Source organism: Triturus cristatus, chromosome 3_1 (genome assembly GCF_964204655.1).
Source record: "Triturus cristatus chromosome 3_1, aTriCri1.1, whole genome shotgun sequence".
Classification (NCBI taxonomy): Eukaryota; Metazoa; Chordata; class Amphibia; order Caudata; family Salamandridae; genus Triturus; species Triturus cristatus.
Genome location: NC_140583.1, coordinates 47,516,266 through 47,522,265, shown reverse-complemented (window position 1 = coordinate 47,522,265; position 6,000 = coordinate 47,516,266).

The following is a 6,000-nucleotide window of genomic DNA, read 5'->3' as shown; positions in this document are numbered from 1 at the left end:
CTCACCTTGGGACAACACCTGGTCGCCCCTCAAACCTCAGCCCTATTCCTACACCCACGGACCATGCCCGCAACCTTGGCATCATCCAGGACAGCAAACTCACCATGAAGTGCCAGGTCAATGCAGTATCTTCCTCCTGCTCCCACACCCTCTGCATGCTTCGAAAGATCTTCAAATGGATCACAAACAGAAAAACAATCACACAAGCTCTCGCCACCAGCTGACTGGACTACAGAAATGCACTCTATGCTGGCACCACCACCCAGCTCCTCGAACAATTTCAGTCCATATAGAATGATGTAGCCAGACTCATCCACAACCTCCCCAAATAGGCCAGCATCACCTGCCACCTCAGAAGCCTACACTGACTCCGTGTCCAGAAGAGATGTCAGTTCAAGATGCTAACTCACGGATACAAAACCCTACACAACCAGTTATTATACTACATCAACCACCACCTGAACCTCTACCAACCCGCCAGACAATTAGACTTGGCCTCCCTCGCCCACATTCCCCGCATCCACCGAAGCCACAGTGGTAGTCATTCCGTCTCCTACCTGGCTGCCAAGTCCTAGAACAACCTCCCCCTGTACCTGCAAACATCACCTTCACTCACAGACTTAAGAAAGAGACTCAAGACCTGGCTTTTTGACTAAAGACCTGTGAGACCTCAGAGCCTGGATACCCCCAGGGGTGATTAGCCATGCTCTATAAGTAGTGCTTTATTGATTGATATTGGAATCCCAAGATTTGAATGGTTTTAAAGGGAGAGAACCTATAATGTCTCAACTGCGCACGGGAAATTCTCACTTCCGATATATGCACTTCCCATTTGAAGCAAATCCTTAAGGGGTGCTGCTTTATGGCCAGAATGGAGAATACAATTTGAGTAGAATGTAATCGGACCCAAGTAAGACTTTAACTGTTCTTTATTTTCTGTTGACGGCACTGCCACAATGGCTTTCAAAATTTTCATTTTGAGTTCCACACCTTTAGCACTTAAATAGTGCCCAAATAATGCACCCCATTTGACTCAAACTTGCATTCTCAAAATGTAACAGGAGTTCTCCCTCTCAAAACATACAATACTTTGTTCAACCCCTTGTTATGTTCAGCCACATTACTAACAAATACTAAGATGTGATCTTGAAAGTATATTACACCAGACAAATCCCAGAACATCACCCTGATCATTCTCTGAAAATCAAGGAAGCTGGTGCCAGACTGAATTCATTCATATGTAGTGAAATGCTTCCAGAAGAGTGACAAAAAAGGTAAGGTGTCTGGTTTCTTTACTTAAAAGTACCTGGTGGTAGGTAGCTGAAATATCTAGAGTGTTAGAAATCATGCCCCCTTTCAAGATACACAGCATCTCATTTATATTAGGCAGAGGTTCTCAATCCACCCAAATATTATTATTGAGATCACATAAATCAACACACACCCTCAGCAATTGATTACCTTTGCGGGTAAGAACTGTAAGTGCTAATTACTCAGACCCTTCACGTGCTCTCTGATGTCAAGTAGACACAACTGATCCAACCCACTTTGCAACTCCCCCCCCCGTAAACATAGAGGTAGCTTGCAAACCGTATAGACCACAGGATTGACTTCAGCTTTGAGCATTACCTTGTGCTGAAAACCAGTCAATTTCCCCAGTTTTGCTTCCAAAATGTCATGGAATTTCTGTATACCTTGATCATTACACACTCAAACAGTCCTTGCATTGAACAAACGAGATTTGAATATAATACAATTAGGATGATTAGGATCTAAATGATGTCCAATTCACTCTGATCATCCCATCCTAACAATTTGGATCCATACTTCAGTACATAAAATACAGATGACATGGTCTTATTATAGAATTCAAGATGTGCCTCAAATTCACTCTCAACCTTCGTGCCACATTTGACAAACATCTTGACATTGGAGGGTTTCAAGGTGAGGGGTTGAATTTCCCTAACATCTGTAAGCCAAATGTATTAAATTGTGACGGCAAATATGCCATCACTGGAACACAAGTTCTGTTGAGACGGATAGCACAGATGGGAGGTTCCCCCTAATATGACCTGCAGAAGTCATGCGATATCTGCACTCCTATTTATCCAGGTTCCCAGTTTCACTCTTCCATGTATTTCTACATGTTATCATGAACATCACAACATTGTGGTCACCATCACTGCCACAATCTTCCAACTTGGACACCAGAGACTTTTATGACAAGCGACATACTCCAGCAAAGTTCCCTTTTTGTTACATTTGAAACACATCTGGGATAGGGCAGGACAATGTTTTGGCGATGCAGCATGATTTTTGCAGCCACACCTATAGCCCATTTAAACTTTTCCCATCACATCTCTTATTTGCCACATTTTGTTGCATCATGTTACGAATGTACAGAGCATATGAGGCATTGGGCAAATATGACCAAGGGCACCTATGTTATTACGAATTGATAAAGAATGCAAGAATGTCACGAGGATTCATGACGCACATTGTTGTGTCTGGATTTTTACCAAAAATCTGGTTCATGATTGAAACACGCAAATATGTTGTAAGAAAGAACATCTTCTCACTAACAAGGGCGCACTTAATATACGATGAAACTCGCTGGTTTCTTCATCAGTTTTCTTTTATTATTCAATTTTTTTTAACTCCAAATGAATTTCAAAACTTTGTCAGTTCATATTGACAATCATATTCATCGTTCATTTCCAATCAGGTGAAAATAAATTTTCATGACAACCTTAGATGTCCACCCAATGCATTTCGGGTCAAATAGAGGTCTGACCCTTCTTCAGGGGTCTAAATGTAAATGAGACAGGACCATTAGCTTCACTCAAGCATACAGTCTAATACATGTAAATTAATCATGAATTTTAAATGCAAATAACCACAAATTAGATTACATTACACATGATCGTTAACTCTTAAGGTCTAACCGCTTAAAAATATAATAAAGAATGCCTAGTGGCTGCAAATTTTTTTTTAAATGAAAGCAAAAAACAGGCGACATTGGTAGTGCAACAACCTTCATCTGGTAAGGAAACATCAGCGAAAATGGTGGTGACAACTATACTCAGCAAGATTATGACTAACAAGGTGTAGCGTTCATGCCGAGATAAGTGGCTAGTTAAATCATGCAGGATAGGTCTATTTATATCACATGGTGCAGAGATATTTTTTCTTTTTCGCATGTTTAACTTTATTGTTCACTTTTCGCATACACACTTTTCGTGTAAGCACAGAATTCCCAGTTCATTTGTTACCTTATGTGCGTGTAACTATTGGTTCACTCATAGCTTTTCATTTTCATTGGTTCATTTGGGAGCCAATGACAGCTTTACATTTTGTGCGCGTAACCATTGGTTTATTCACAGCCTCCTATTCTCACTGGTTCACTCGTGAGCCAATGACAGCGTAACTCTTATCTCTGCACCATGTGATATAAATAGACCTATCCTGCATGATTTAACTAGTCACTTATCTCGGCATGAACGCTACACGCCGAGTGTGTAATTCCAACAGCTGCAGAGACCTTTTGTGTCCCGAGTAAGTTTATTTAGTGATCGTTTCTAGCGCTTTAGATTTTGTTTCTTTGCCCTCCACCTTGTTAGTCATAATCTCGCTGAGTATAGTTGTCACCACCATTTTCGCTGATGTTTCCTTACCAGATGAAGGTTGTTGCACTACCAATGTCGCCTGTTTTTTACTTTTATTTAAAAAAAAAATTGCAGCCACTAGGCATTCTTTATTATATTTTTAAGCGGTTAGACCTTAAGAGTTAACGATCATGTGTAATGTAATCTAATTTGTGGTTGTTTGCATTTAAAATTCATGATTAATTCACATGTATTAGACTGTATGCTTGAGTGAAGCTAATGGTCCTGTCTCATTTACTTTTAGACCCCTGAAGAAGGGTCAGACCTCTATTTGACCCGAAATGCATTGGGTGGACATCTAAGGTTGTCATGAAAATTTATTTTCACCTGATTGGAAATGAACGATGATTGTCAATATGAACTGACAAAGTTTTGAAATTCATTTGGAGTTAAAAATTTTTGAATAATAAAAGAAAACTGATGAAGAAACCAGCGAGTTTCATCGTATATTAAGTGCGCCCTTGTTAGTGAGAAGATGTTCTTTCTTACAACATATTTGCATTGATAAAGACACGCCGGGACTTCGTGTTTCATAAGGTGCGCCGAAACTATATTTTTAAACCGTCCACATACCTCAGAGTGCACGGGGATCACACAGTTATAATTCATGATTGAAACACACCACAGGGCATATCAACAACAACCGGTGATAATTATCGCGAAGCGCACTTAGCGCTAGGATAATTATCGCTGGCTAGCGTGGATTTTTATCGCTGAGATAGCGTGCTATTAGCAACGCTTATCTCAAAAGCGATAAATATCCTAATGCTAACTGCCTAATGTGAGATTATCGCTGGAAACCCAGCGATAATCTCACGAAATGTGGCGTTAGCTTGTTGATAGGGCCCCACAAATTTAGCTATGATATCCACCTTCCATAGAATATCATGGCTAAGTCAGTCCTGAAGCAGGAGTAAAGAAAGTAGTCGATAACAGGGGTTATAACTACTTTTCTTGCCGCTATGCTTAATAGCGTGAGGCTTGATGATAGGAGAAATGTCGCTCAGCATTACAACATCATAGCTTCCACAATAAAGGAAAATCTTTGGGTGGAGGCTAGGAACAGGCCAAAGGGTAAGAAAAGCTGGTTCGATAATCTTTGTACTAGGTCTCTAACTGACCTAAAATGTGCAATCCATAGGATACCTCGAAATCCTATTGAAATAAGAGGTTGTAGGAAAAAATACAATGAAGCCCTAAAAAATAGGAAAAATGCTATAAAAAAGGAGGCCCTGGCAGTCTTATGTGAAGCATCGCAGTTTAAGGATGCATCCGCATTCTGGAGGGCTGTTAACACCCCGCTCCTCTACGATAATTCCAAAGCGCGCATAGAGATTGCTATTGCCGAGGAGGACTGGGTGGAGCATTTTTCACTTCTTTATAGGTCGCAAGATGTATGCCATAGTACAGATTCTCCAGTAAGGGATATTTTGGGAACTGGGGTTGAAAAACTGGTAATAACCCTGGAGGAAGTTATCGCGGGTTTGAAAGCAATGAAGGGTGGTAAGGCCGCAGGGCCCAATGGGATCCCAGTAGATCTGTATAAGGCAAATATTGAGATCTGGGGACCAATGCTGGTACAATTTTTTAATGCAGCATTGGCAAGGGGTCTAAACCCGTCTTGGCTTACCTCGATTATTGTACCCATCTATAAGAAGGGAGACAGACAAAGCTGTGCATGTTACAGACCTATCTCCCTTCTGGATTCATCTATAAAAATCCTCGGGAGAATCGTTTTGGCAAGACTACAAAGTTGGGTAGAGGAAAATGAGTTAATGAGTGATCTGCAATATGGATTCCAAAAGGGCATTGGCACAGTCGAACAATGTTTAAATTTAATGATCCTCCAATCGAAGTACACAAGGATAAAGGGCGAACGGTTGTATCTTACGTTCGTGGACCTTTCATCGGCGTTTGATTGTGTATCACATGCCAAGTTATGGGCAATTTTGAAAGAGATGGGTGTGGAACATTCCATTGTTTGCTTTCTTAAAGACTTATATTCAGGGGCCACTGCTTCGGTCCGTTATGGTATCGGGGGCCAATGCACTAGAAGGTTCGAGGTGGGCCGGGGCGTGCGTCAGGGCTGTGTCTTGGCCCCTTTCCTATTTTTGGTTTACATAAATGGTTTGGAGCGCCGCCTATTGAAGGAGTGCGGGGATATGCCTAAGGTTGGGAGGAGGTCTATCCCCGTACTCCTGTATGCGGATGACGCGGTCCTGATGGCACGCACCCCCGTGGCACTACAAAAGCTGATAAAATCATTTGAGAACTTTATGTCTAGTTTAGATCTAAAGGTTAACTGTAGTAAAACCTTCTCAATGTATTGTGGTAA